Source organism: Lagenorhynchus albirostris, chromosome 2 (genome assembly GCF_949774975.1).
Source record: "Lagenorhynchus albirostris chromosome 2, mLagAlb1.1, whole genome shotgun sequence".
Classification (NCBI taxonomy): Eukaryota; Metazoa; Chordata; class Mammalia; order Artiodactyla; family Delphinidae; genus Lagenorhynchus; species Lagenorhynchus albirostris.
This window is the reverse complement of record NC_083096.1, coordinates 76,825,481-76,839,922: the sequence shown is the minus strand read 5'-3', so window position 1 is coordinate 76,839,922 and position 14,442 is coordinate 76,825,481. Positions and strand designations below refer to the sequence as shown.

Here is a 14,442-nt window from a genome sequence, read left to right as displayed (position 1 = left end):
CATTAGGATGTAAATTCTACAAGAACCATATTTTCTATGTTTTTTTTTTAAACTGCTGCATCCCTGGTGCCTGGAAGATTCTTGGAACATAGTAAGTACTCAATATTTGTTGATGAATGAATAAATTAGTAAATGAATGAATGAATAAAGTTTACTTATCAATGGCCAAGATTTTTTGAACTGGTAGAGACCCATTAGGTCAAGGAATCTGACTCTATTCCTTACTTTGGTTTCCTCTTGGTTTCTTTACAAGGTTTTATTTAATCAAATTACCGTGAAAACTCGTATTAATTCCTGTGGAACAATGGCTCTTTAGCCTTCTGGATTTTGTTTGTTTGTTTTCTCTCAAAGGGAATAAATCCTAAAGAGGAGTTTCCTGAATCTTACTTCAAGCTCTCTCCTCTTCTCCTCTTCTTTTTTTTTTTGCGGTACGCGGGCCTCTCACCGTTGTGGCCTCTCCCGTTGCGGAACACAGGCTCCAGACGCGCAGGATCAGCAGCCATGGCTCACGGGCCCAGGTGCTCTGCGGCATGTGGGATCCTCCCGGACCGGGGCACGAACCCGTGTCTCCTGCATCGGCAGGGGGACTCTCAACCACTGCGCCACCAGGGAAGCCCTCTCTCCTTTTATAACTCCTGAATGTGGCTCCTAGTCTTCCTACCTGTCTTTGGAAGAAATTTTCTAAGAATAGCCAGCCTTTCCTTTGAACTTCAAAGACAAATGAAGAGAGAGAACTAGGAAAATGTGGTTTGTATATATGTTAGAACTCTCTGATGAGGTTGATAGGGTTGGAAGAGTTTGGATGAATTTTCAGAAGCTAAAACAATGAGGTACTAGTGAAGGGATATTTGAACTTGCCTCTACTTCTTTCAGAGTGAATGTACAAGTGCATGAACCATTGGTCCTACCCAAGAGAGCTGCTGTGGTATGATCCAAAAGCCCCTTGGTTCTATGCTCAGACACATGGAGGGATTAAATGTGAAGTTCGATTTCTTTTATTTCTTATCTGACTCACCACAAACTCATCCAGCTACACCATAGGTGGGAGTAAGGCAATAAGTGACAATTGATAAGTGACAAGAGATAAGTGACAATATCTCAGAGCTTTATTGTTTTAAAACCAGTTCTGACAGAGGTTGGGAAACCATCTGGCAAGAACACCAAGGTACAAACAGTGACAGCTTTATTTCTTCTTTTCCGAGTTGGATTCTAGTACTGGCACAAACACAGAAAGATAGATCAATGGAACAGGATAGAAAGCCCAGAGGTAAACCCACGCACATATGGTCACCTTATCTTTGATAAAGGAGGCAGGAATGTACAGTGGAGAAAGGACAGCCTCTTCAATAAGTGGTGCTGGGAAAACTGGACAGCTACATGTAAAAGAATGAGATTAGAACACTCCCTAACACCATACACAAAAATAAACTCAAAATGGATTAAAGACCTAAATGTAAGGCCAGAAACTATCAAACTCTTTAGGAAAACATAGACAGAACACTCTATGACATAAATCACAGCAAGATCCTTTTTGACCCACCGCCTAGAGAAATGGAAATAAAAACAAAAATAGACCAATGGGACCTAATGAAACGTAAAAGTTTTTGTACAGCAAAGGAAACCATAAACAAGACGAAAAGACAACCCTCAGAATGGGAGAAGATATTTGCAAATGAAGCAACTGACAAAGGATTAATCTCCAAAATTTACAAGCAGCTCATTCAGCTCAATATCAAAAAAACAGACAACCCAATCCCAAAATGGGCAGAAGACCTAAATAGACATTTCTCCAAAGAAGATATACAGATTGTGAACAAGCACATGAAAGGATGTTCAACATCACTAATCATTAGAGAAATGAAAATCAAAACTGCAATGAGGTATCACCTCACACCTGTCAGAATGGCCATCATCAAAAAATCTACACACAATAAATGCTGGAGAGGTGGTGGAGAAAAAGGAACCCTCTTGCACTGTTGGTGGGAATCTAAATTGATACAGCCACTATGGAGAACAGTATGGAGGTTCCTTAAAAAACTAAAAATAGAACTACCATACCACCCAGCAATCCCACTACTGGGCATATACCCTGAGAAAACCATAATTCAAAAAGAGTCATGTACCACAATGTTCATTGCAGTTCTGTTTATGTTAGCCAGGACATGGAAGCAACCTAAGTGTCCATCGACAGATGAATGGATAAAGAAGATGTGGCCCATATATACAATGGAATATTACTCAGCCATAAAAAGAAACGAAATTGAGTTATTTGTAGAGAGGTGGATGGACCTAGAGTCTGTCATACAGAGTGAAGTAAGTCAGAAAGAGAAAAACAAATACCGTATGCTAACACATATATATGGAATCTGAAAAAAAAAAAAGTTCTGAAGAACCTAGGGGCAAGACAGGAATAAAGACGCAGATGTAGAGAATGGACTTGAGGACACGGGGAGGGGGAAGGGTAAGCTGGGATGAAGTGAGAGAGTGGCATGGACTTATATATACTACCAAATGTAAAATAGATAGCTAGTGGGAAGCAGCCGCATAGCACAGGGAGATCAGCTCGGTGCTTTGTGACCGCCTGGAGGGGTGGGATAGGCAGGGTGGGAGGCAGGGAGACGCAAGCGGGAAGAGATATGGGAACATATGTGTATGTATAACTGATTCATTTTGTTATAAAGTAGAAACTAACACACCATTGTAAAGCAATTAAACCCCAATAAAGATGTTAAAAAAATTTCAATTTTCTTAAATTTACCAAGGCTTGATTTGTGACCCAAGATATGATCTATGCTGGAGAATGTTCCATGAGCACTTGAGAAGAAAGTGTATTCTGTTGTTTTTGGATGGAATGTCCTATAAATATCAATTAAGTCCATCTTGTTTAATGTGTCATTTAAAGCTTGTGTTTCCTTATTTATTTTCATTTTGGATGATCTGTCCATTGGTGAAAGTGGGGTGTTAAAATCCCCTACTATTATTGTGTTACTGTCGATTTCCCCTTTTATGGCTGTTAGAATTTGCCTTATGTATTGAGGTGCTCCTATGTTGGGTGCATAAATATTTACAATTGTTATATCTTCTTCTTGGATTGATCCCTTGATCATCATGTAGTGTCCTTCTTTGTCTCTTGTAACAGTGTTTGTTTTAAAGTCTATTTTGTCTGATATGAGAATTGCTACTCCAGCTTTCTTTTGATTTCCATTTGCATGGAATATCTTTTTCCATCCCCTCACTTTCAGTCTGTATGTGTCCCGAGGTCTGAAGTGGGTCTCTTGTAGACAGCATATATACGGGTCTTGTTTTGTATCCATTCAGCCAGTCTATGTCTTTTGTTTGGTGCATTTAATCCATTTACATTAAAGGTAATTATTGATATGTATGCTCCTATTACCATTTTCTTAATTGTTTTGGGTTTGTTATTGTAGGTCTTTTCCTTCTCTTGTGTTTCCTGCCTGGAGAAGTTCCTTTAGCATTTGTTATAAAGCCGGTTTGGTGGTGCTGAATTCTCTTAGCTTTTGCTTGTCTGTAAAGGTTTTAATTTCTCCATTGAATCTAAATGAGATCCTCACTGGGTAGAGTAATCTTGGTTGTAGGTTTTTCCCTTTCATCACTTTAAATATGCCCTGCCACTCCCTTCTGGCTTGCAGAGTTTCTGCTGAAACATCAGCTGTTAACCTTATGGGGATTCCCTTGTATGTTATTTGTTGTTTATCCCTTGCTGCTTTTAATATTTTTCTTTGTATTTAATTTTTGATAGTTTGATTAATATGTGTCTTGGTGTGCTTCTCCTAGGATTTATCCTGTATGGGACTCTCTGTGCTTCCTGGGCTTGATTGACTATTTCCTTTCCCATGTTAGGGAAGTTTTCAACTATAATCTCTTCAAATATTTTCTCAGTCCCTTTCTTTTTCTCTTCTTCTTCTGGGATCCCTATAATTAGAATGTTGGTGCATTTAATGTTGTCCCAGAGGTCTCTGAGACTGTCCTCAGTTCTTTTCATTCTTTTTTCTTTATTCTGCTCTGCAGTAGTTATTTCCACTATTTTATATTCCAGGTCACTTACCCGTTTTTCTGCCTCAGTTATTCTGCTATTGATTCCTTCTAGAGACTTTTTAATTCCATTTATTGTGTTGTTCATCATTGTTTGTTTGCTCTTTAGTTCTTCTAGGTCCTTGTTAAACGTTTCTCGTATTTTCTCCAACATATTTCCAAGACTTTGGATCATCTTTACTATCATTACTCTGAATTCTTTTTCAGGTAGACTGCCTATTTCCTCTACATTTGTTTGGTCTGGTGGGTTTTTATCTTGCTCCTTCATCTGCTGTGTGTTTCTCTGTCTTCTCATTTTGTTTAACTTACTCTGTTTGGGGTCTCCTTTTCTCAGGCTGCAGGTTCGTAGCTCCTGTTGTTTTTGGTGTGTGCCCCCAGTGAGTGAGATTGGTTCAGTGGCTTGTGTAGGCTTCCTGGTGGAGTGGACTGGTGCCTGTGTTCTGGTGGGTGGGGCTGGATCTTGTCTTTCTGGTGGGCAGTACCACGTCCGGTGGTGTGTTTTGGGGTGTCTGTGAACTTAGTATGATTTTAGGCAGCCTCTCTGCTAATGGGTGGGGTTGTGTTCCTGTCTTGCTAGTTGATTGGCATGGGGCATCCAGCACTGGAGCTTGCTGGCCGTTGTCATGGAGCTGGGTCTCAGCGTTGAGACGGAGATCTCTGGGAGAGCTCTCGCCAATTGATATTACATGGGACATGGGGCCAGAAGGTCTCTGGTGGTCCAGTGTCCTGAAGTTGGCTCTCCCACCTTGGAGGCTCAGGCCTGAGACCTGGCTGGAGCACCAAGACCTTGTCAGCCACACGGCTCAGAAGAAAAGGGAGAAAAAAAGAAAGAAAAAAAAATTGAAAGAAAATTATTAAAATTAAAAAAAATAATAAAAAGAAGGGAGCAACCAAACCAATGAACAAATCTACCAATTATAACAAGTGCTAAACACTAAACTAAGATAAACATAAAAATCAGAAGCAGGTCAGTCGCAGACAGCAAACGCCAAGTCTACAGTTGCTCCCAAAGTTCACGACCTCAATTTTGGGGTGATTCGTTGTCTATTCAGGTATTCCACAGATGCAGGATACATGAGGTTGATTGTGGGGATTTAATCCGCTGCTCCTGAGCCTGTACAGAGAAATTTACCTTTCTTTTCTTTGTTTGCATGGCTCCTGGGGTTCAGCTTTGGTTTTGGCCCTGCCTCTGTGTGTAGGTGGCCCTCTGTCATCTGTTCCCGCCCGGACAGGAAGTGGTTAAAGCAGCGGCTGATTAGTGTGCTTTCGCTCACTCAGACTGGGGAGAGGGAAGGGTATGGTAGTCATAATTGGGATGCGGGGCAAGCCTGCAGCAGCAGAGGCCGGCGTGACGTTGCAACAGCCCGAGGCACACAGTGTGTTCTCCCTGGGAAGTTGTCCCTGGATCACGGGACCCTGGCAGTGGCGAGATGCACAGGCTCCCGGGGGACGTGTGGATAGTGACCTCTCTGCTTTGCCCTCCGCACCCCTGTGGCTGTGCTCTCCTCCATGGCTCCGAAGCTTCCCCCCTCTGCCCCCTGCAGTCTCCGCCAGTGAAGGGGCTTCCTAGTGTGTGGAAACCTTTCCTCCTTCACAGCTCCCTCACACTGGTGCAAGTCCCATCCCCATTCTTTTGTCTCTGTTTTTTCTTTTGCCCTACCCAGGTACATGGGGAGTTTCTTGCCTTTTGGGAAGTCTGAGGTCTTCTGCCAGCGTTCAGGAGGTGTCCTGTAGGAGTTGTTCCACATGTAGATGTATTTCTGATGTATTTGTGGGGAGGAAGGTGATCTCCGCGTCTTACTCCTCCACCATCTTGAAGGTCCCTGGGATGCTATATTTTAAGGCAAATATCAAGAAATGAACCTAGTAGAATTCTATTAATACCTTCCAAAAATGAGTATGCTCAATTAAATTCATATTTGTGGATTGATATCAGTATTTGGCAATATGTATCCATGTGAGAAGACATTTTAAAATATGAAATATGTAAAATTTCATTACACAGCAGCAAAAGCAGATGAATATTTGCAATAGACTTTGGTGTTAGGAAAAAATAACTTTGAGCTTCAATTAAATGAAATATTACTCCTTAAAAAGGAATTGCAATTTTTCTCATTGGTAGACCTCTATTAAAAAAATTGTATTCAATTATTATTTTTATATTTCGAATTTTGTCAAAAGATGGTGGAAATTTGTTTTCCCTCTTGTTATGTATAAATAACTATGTAATATAGTCACAAATGCCTAAAATATTTATTATCTGGCTTTTACAGAAAGTGTTGGTCCACCCCTAATTTCATCTATACTGGAACTGTCCAGGGCCAAAACAAACAAGCAGACAGGCAATGACCAAAAGATCCCATTTTCCTGAATCTCAGTTAATACTTAAATCCTTAGATGAATGAATGTAACAAAACAGAAACAGACTCAAAGATACAGAGAACAAACCCGTTGTTACCAGAGAGAAGAAGGGTGGGGGAAGAACAAAGCAGGTGAAGGGGATTAAGAGGTGTAAACAACTAGGTATAAACTAAATAAATTAACAAGGATGTAATGTACAGCACAGGGAATATAGCCAATATTTTATAATAACTTTATATGGAGTATAATCTATAGAAATATTGAATCACTATGTTGTACACATGAAACTAATATAATATTGTAAGTCAACTACATTTCAATTTTTAAAATGTTCTTAGTCTTGCAGTTTAGTTGATTTTTTTTTGTGCTGCCATATCATCAGTGAAGAGCAAGGTCATCAGGTCATTGTGGAAATCAATTTTAATTTGCTGTGAGTCCGTTCTGTACAACAGAATAATTAAGCCCTTTATTTGCAGAAAGAAACCCAAGGTTTTCAATAAAGAAACCCAAGGCTTTGGTGGTCTGAACTGGCTAAGCAGATTTTTGGGATTTTATGGGAACTGTCTCCTCTGAAGCAGGTAAATGCCTCTGGGGATGGGAAGGGCAGAGGTTGAGGAAATCCTCTGGAGTGCTTGAAGTGGCTGTGGAAGGGAGTGAGTTCAGAGGCCTTTGAGCATACCTCGGATGATGGGAGAGAACAGAGGGGCCTCCTGAGTGGGGACAGAACCCTGGGATCCAGGCAGGAACGAGGCATGGTCTATAGCTCAGCTCAGCCCCCTCCCTGGGTCAGAGCTGATGCTTCTCCTTCTGTGTTCCCTCAGACCTCTTTTCTCTGCTCTTTGTATGTTTGTGTTCAAGAAGGCGGGCCGTAACACTATTTTACCGATGAGGAAAATGAAGCTCAGAAAAGCTAAGTAACGAATCAGTAACTTAACTGACATAGTCAGTATAAGGTGGAGCGAGGGCTTAACCCAGGACTCTGCCTCCCAATGCAGTTCCCTTGCTCTCTGACTAGCACTATGCTGAACACGGTTAGGTTCTGAGCCCTGTTGCTTGATTGATCGGAGGGTCCCCGAGAGGACTTTCCCATTCAAATGCTACTGTGCTGCAAACCCAGCATTAGATTTGCTCATTGCTTTCTTGAAGCACCCTCTTTCAAAATGTGGATTGGTATCTTAAGGCATTAACGCTCTTAAGTAAGTTCTTTTCTTTGTTTACTCACATCCAAGACAAGAATGTTCATGTTAGGAGTTTTACAAGCAGGATGACAAGTGTTCTGAAAAGGTAAGTGAGGGAGGCTAAAGTCAGATTTTCCCTTTTCATAGTTTTGTTCAGGGCCTCACAGGACTCATGTCACATGAAAACCTGTTCTCCTTCTGAGGGAAGGGAGAAATGAATCTGGACTCTTCCAGGTAATCTCAGCGGTTAGTCTGCACCTCACAAAGTGCAGGCCCCTCCCTGTGCCCCTCCCCATGGTGGTGTCCAGCCTCTGATGGAGGAGGCCCTTCCCAACAGGCAGCCTGTCCCACACCTGGGTAGTTCCAGCCGTGGGGAATATCCATCTGCTTGGAGCTATAATCTACCTGGGAACTCTGCTCCTTGGCTCCCATTCTGCCTTCTGAAACAATGTAAATCAAGGCTCATAAAATTCTTCCTCCTTCTTTCTGATTTCAGAAACAATTGTCCAGTCTCCCTCTTCCATCTCCTCTTCTCTGTTTCTATCTCTTCTGTTAACTTTTTGTCACGTGACGAGGTCTCCGGAACACTCACAATCCTGGCTGCCGGCTCTGGTCATGCTGTAGTTTGTCAACTCCTCTCATAAAGCTGGCACTCAGAACTCATTAGTCACATTAATTCACGTTTATTTATTCAACAAACATTTATGCGAGCTTGCTCTATGCTGAGTCCTGGGCACGTGTCTGGGGGATGTAAGGTCAGATTCAGTTCCTGACCGTGGTGCTGATCAATTTAATAATCAAGTAATCAGACTCATTCTCTCACTTCCAGTCTGTCTGTCTCACCCCCTTTTCTTCTCTTTGAGGAAGACGCAGGCAGAGACAGGCCAAAGTTGCACAAAAAGAGTCTTGGCAAAGGCTCTGGAGGAGTTTTGAGGCACATCTCTCTAGACTCAGCCAGTTCTGGGGAATGTCTGGGCAGCCAGCCATTTTTCACAGATGTCACGGGGTGCCCCTCAGTTCCCTCTAATATCTTTCCTGGCCCCAGAGCATCTGTTTGAACCAAGGCCGGATCAGTTGTCCCAGGCTGGCCCACTGGCTGAGTCTCAGAGTTCTGGCTCCACTGTGGTCGGAGATGGTGCAAGTCAGTGTGGCCCCTCTTGCCAGCCTCAGTGTACTGACAGCTCGGGTGCAGACCACATGGCAGTAGCGAAGGAGACTTTGCTCCGTGGAATCTTGGGCTCCTCCCCTGGGCTCATAAATAACAAAAGAGGCCAATTGATAACAGTATTATTGTTACTCTTTTTTTTTTTTTTACCTGAGTGGCACCTTTATTGCACTTGGTGAACCTACCTTGACATGTCATTATTACCCAAGGTCCATAGTTTACATTAGTGATTATTGTTACTCTTGTTGCTCATGTTTCATTATTGTTGTTATTACTGTGCACTGATTGTTCTGATCATGAAAAATCTAATGAGGAGTTTCATCTCAGCCAGACACCCTGGGGCCTGGTAGTTCACCCAGGTCAGAAGAAGCCAGAGGGCATTCTGAAAGGGCCATACCTGAAGAGTATGCCCCCCCCTCCCCCAGGTGACAGAGCTGGAGCTGGAGCTGGAGCTGGTGGCAGGGTTCTGACTTTACAGAGGATGAGGCACATTGGGATGAGAAGACTGAATGGCCCCTTAGTCAGACTTGAAAGGAGTTTAATTTCAACCTATCTCCCACATGGTAGGTCAGGCAGCACGGGGCCCACCCCCAATGTTCCTTCCTGCCCGAAGCACTGAAGACCGGGATATGGACTGTGACCCAGTTATTAGAAGGGAAGTGGGTTATAAGGTCAAAAGAGCTCAAGATCGAGGCCAAAATTAATAGGCACAGAAAGTCTGGAAGATAATAAAAGGTAGAGGGACGGTGATATGATGGAGTTTTAGGTTCCTCCTGGGCCTTGGATTCTTGCTTTGAAATCTGTTTGTCCTCCTAGCCCTGGAGCACTTTGGAGCTGGGGTTGAGCACTAATCAGCCACTCAACCCTGGGTTCTAGTGCAGAGTCCTTCACTGCCAAACCATCTGCCCTTGGGCTAGTTATTCCCTCTCTGTTCCAGCTTCCACTTTTGTTGACTCAGGAGCCATAGAGGGGAAGTATGAGTGTCTATAGACACCTGGTGAAAGTTTAGAGGAATTAAAGCCACTGCCATCAGGGAACAGAGCCCTGTATACATTGCTCAGGTGTGTTTCATGTGCCCCAAAGCACAGCCTGGGTTTGGAAGCTAAGTTAGTCAATCTGATATTTGTCTGAGGAGTTCATCCTGGGAAGATGGTCCTGTTTTCTAATTCAGGTTTGTCTAGAAATTTATCCTTGTTCCTGGCCCAAACGTTCACATTTGGTTTGATTTTACTATTCCCAAGACTTCTGCAAAACATTTCCTTTCTTGGTCCCACAGATTTTATTCTAGAGATAAAATGCTTGTGGATCTGGGACTAACACAGCATGTGAAACATACCAGAAGTATTATGGTGTTTAGCAAGTCTTTTGAGTTCCTATTATCATCCCCATTTTATAGATGAAAAAACTGAGGAACAGAGAGGTTAAATGACCTACCCAAGGTCACATAGCTAGTCATGGAGAGGGAGAGGATTTGAACACAAACGGTATACTCTAAATCTCTACTTTTTTTTTTTTTTTTGCGGTACACGGTCTTCTCACTGTTGTGGCCTCTCCCGTTGCGGAGCACAGGCTCCGGACGCGCAGGCTCAGCGGCCATGGCTCACGGGCCCAGCTGCTCCGTGGCATGTGGGATATTCCCGGACTGGGGCACAAACCCGTGTCCCCTGCATCGGCAGGCGGACTCTCAACCACCGTGCCACCAGGGAAGCCCCTAAATCTCTACTTTTAACTTTGAATAAACCACTGACTGATTGACAGTCATGTATGTTTCCTGAGGGATCCCGGAAAATGTCTTACTCCAATATATGTTTTCCATCAAGGGTGTATAATTGTATAGTGTTTACCATCAAGCTTTGCCCCTTCTCAGTTTCTTATAGTACCTATGAAGGGTTACATCGATCCATGAAAGAGAATTTATTCATTAGATGTCTTCATCGTCTTATTGAATGGAAGTGGTAGAGGGGCTAGAAGGAATTGTTAAATTGTACAACGAAATGTCAATAAATCGCATCCTACCCCCTGCTCTATTTCTGAACAGGGTTGGAAAATTAAACAGGAAGAAAGTGTGGTAGCCAGAATGCCACTTTCTTGCTGATAGACATTCAGTTATAGGCTGTGGCTCTAGGTCTGTTGTTAGGGCTTGCTCATGGTAGACCCCATGGTTAGGCAGAGTTACCCACCTAATGCCAGCCCTGGGCTGGGGCAGGCCTCCCTGCACAGATGTAGGTCCCTGTTATGGCATGGAGGATCTCTGCAGCTCCCAGTAGAAGAAGGGGAGACCTGAGCCGATCATGCTTACAAAATTTAGCAATCAGTTAAGTCTTTCTACCATTTCGGGGTCAAAGACAAGAAAGGGGTGGAAAGAGGCCAGGCGTGGGGAAAGGCACTCACATCCTGCAGAGACCTTAGACCTTCTAGTCATGCCCTCTTATCCTACAGATACAACAGAATTCCAGGGAAGGGAAAAGACTCTGATAAGCAAGTGCTGCAAGGTCATCAGGGAGAGGAGCTAGGAAACTAGATATCCTGAACTGGGGACAGACTCCACCTACTTTGCATTACTTAGTTCTCCAGGAAGAATGAGCAGTGGGAATGCCCCAAGACCTGGTGTGCAAGGGCCCTGGTGGGAAGGGGAAAGAGGACAGAAGCAGTGAAACCGGGGTGAGTGTGCCTACGGAATAGGGCATAGAGTGACCCCTCAGCACTTCAGAGCATCAGGTATTGGAGCCAAACGTTCTCTCCCCTGCTGTCCTCCTCACAGCTCCACCTAGTGTCAGTGTGGAAACTGGAAGGACTGCTTGAGATGACCCACTCTATTGGTCAGAGTTCTCCAGACAAACAGAACGAGTAGGATGTGTATATATGTAGGAAAAGGTTTATTATAAGAAATTGGTTCATGCAGTTATGGAGGCAGCCAAGTCCAAAATCTGCAGCTTGGAGACCCAGGAGATCCCAAGGTACAGATGAAGTCTGAAGGCATTCCACTGGAGAATTCCCTCTTGCTCAGGTTGGTGGCTCTTTTTATTCTATTCAGACCTTTAGCTGATTGGATGACACCCACTCAAAGTGCACTGATTTAAATGCTAATGTCAGGCAAAAACTCCCTGCAAGTTGACGCATAAAATTAACCATCACACCCACGTATTCCCCTCATCGTCCTTGGAGGGCTGATAGTTTTCCCGGATTTAAGTCATTTGAGTACCACTACCATGATTTTTTAGTGCAACATCTGTTTATTTTTTATTCAATATCTCCTTTAAACCAATGTTAACCACTCACTTTAAAAAAGTTAGCCTCATAGCAAAATAATATTCAAGAAAAGGGGTTGTTGTACTCGTAATTTCTTTCTAAAACACCCAAGAGTAAATAAGTCAAGCATTTCAAAAAAGCGTACTTAGCACCTAAAACCATCTTGCATCCTCCTTTTGGGAAACACTGTAATCAGGGCTGCAGTTGAGGAAAGAGCCCGAGGCCCCGCCTGACCACCAGGGGACGCAGTTGTTCGCCTTCCCGGAAGCCCGGGCTTTTATCCCACCTGGGGGTCTCCCCCACACCCCTCGGGGCGCTGTGCTCTCTGCCCTGGAGTGGCTGCCCCGGAGCGCCCAGACCCGGGCCTCCTGAGAGGCCCAGAGCTGAGCCCTGCGGCGCCAATGGGGAGGGGCTGCTGGGGCTTGTCGGGGTGGTCAGGCCTGGACTAAGCGCGGCGTCCTCCGAGATGCGGAGGATCCTCGGATCAGAGGCCTCCCCGCGTCGGAGGTGGAGCGTGCGGGGTGGGCGGGCAGCCCGGCGGCCTCCTGCGTAGCCCTTCGCCCGCTCGGTGGTGCGCCTGGAAACTGCGAGAGGCCATGCCTCAGGCATCCGCCCTCAGAAGCGCTGCTGCCCGTGGCGTCCCCCGGCCTGGCCTGGCCTCGCCTCGCCTCGGAGGAAGTGGAGGAAGCTGCTTCTGGGAAGAGGGATTGCACTTCCGGAGAGGGGGCGGGGCCCACCCTCTCAGCTGAGAAAGGCAGGTGGGAGCATCTGAGGCCTGGAAACAGCTCACATGGCCTTCTGGGGAGCGTCATCCTTCTTCTCTGAGGTGAGCAGGATGAACCGGGCGGCCCTGGGAGCCAGAGCCCAGGACTGAGGTCGTGCCTGGCTTGGGGGGTGGGCTGGTTGGCCTGGCACACCTGCCAGCACAGGCCCGCTAGGCCTCCCCAAGCGCCACGTGCACATCACGTCTTGGTTTTTCTTATCGATATTTTAATTTAGATGGGTTCACTGTTTTACTTAAACGAAAACATTTATTTTAAAAACAAACTTTCTGGGACTTCACTGGTGGCGCAGTGGTTAAGAATCCACCTGCCAATGCAGGGGACACGGGTTCGAGCCCACGTGGCACATCTGCTGAAGCCCGTGCACCCAGAGCCCGTGCTCTGCAACAGAAGAAGCCACCGCAATGAGAAGCCCGCGCACCACAACGAAGAGTAGCCCGCTCGCTGCAACTAGAGAAAGCCCACGCTCAGCCACGAAGACCCAACGCAGCCAAAAATAAATTAATAAAAAACTTTCTTCAGTTATAAAATGGTAGTAATGGTATGAGCGTCAACGGCTTGATGACGTTTAACAGATTAAACAGAATAGTACATGAAAGTTCTTTAAACAGTGCCTGACACATAAGAGCTTAGTAAGTAGTACTTACTGTTATTATCGTAAGTGGAAAGAAGTTCTGGGAAACACTGGGACATATGGTCCTTCAGAGAAATTTTAACTCTTTCTTCCAGAAACTTGGACGCTTCTGATTTGTAGTCTAGCTCTCTTCTTCCTTTTTTTAAAAAAATAAATTTATTTATTTATTTTTGGCTGCACTGGGTCTTTGTTGCTGCACGTGGGCTTTCTCTAGTTGCAGCAAGCAGGGGCTACTCTTGGTTGCAGTGCATGGGCTTCTCACTGTGGTGGCTTCTGTTGCAGAGCACAGGCTCTAGGTGCGCAGGCTTCAGTAGTTGTGGCACCTGGGCTCAGTAGTTATGTCTCACAGGCTTTAGAGCACAGGCTCAGTAGTTGTAGCGCACGGGCTTAGTTGCCCCGTGGCATCCCAGACCAGGGCTTGAACCCGTGTCCCCTGCATTGGCAGGCGGATTCTTAACCACTGTGCCACCAGGGAAGCCCTTTTCTTTCTTTTTTATCTGTAGCCTGAGTGTGCTCAGTGGCTGAAGGGAGACGTTCCCTGCAACTCCATACTCCACTGGAAATTCCTGTCAGTTTAATTGCTGAGGTAGCTACTAGGTAGAGCTGCCAGCAGATGGCCCCAGAGCACTGTGGACGTGTTTGCTTTTTTGGGTTCCCTCAAGAGGGTATTAAGTAATTTTAGGGATGCTTGAGGGTGTGGGCAGATTTGTTATTGTAGTTTTTTTATTTCACAAGATTTTGGCCTTTAATTGATTTGTTCATATATTCATTCTTCAAATATTTATTGGATGCCTACGCTGTCCCAGGTGCTATTCAGAGACTTGATAATATCAGTGAACTAGAACAGACAAAGATCCTTGCTGTCATGGGGCTTACACTCTAGCAGGCAGCAATAAAGACAACAGATAAATTATATAGTGTGTTAGAAGTGTTATGGAAAAGAAAAGTGTAAACCAGAGTGTGTGTGGGTGGGGTGTTGGCATGGGCTGGTTGCAGTATTGAATAGGGTGGCTAGGATAG

The 14,442-nt window shown here is 44.7% G+C and overlaps 1 protein-coding gene across 3 annotated transcripts in view; it reads left to right on the top strand.

The window, feature by feature from the left end:
• The window catches only part of LOC132513879 (uncharacterized), a 146,071-nt gene extending 145,980 nt beyond the window's left edge, over positions 1–91 (top strand). For 2 of the 3 annotated variants that reach the window (XR_009538579.1, XR_009538574.1), the window contains one exon: positions 7–91. The gene's annotated coding sequence lies outside the window, so the exon portion shown is untranslated. The remainder of the gene's footprint in view (positions 1–6) is intronic. The other variant, XR_009538577.1, reaches the window with a different exon arrangement.
• Positions 92–14,442: the final 14,351 nt, after the last annotated feature.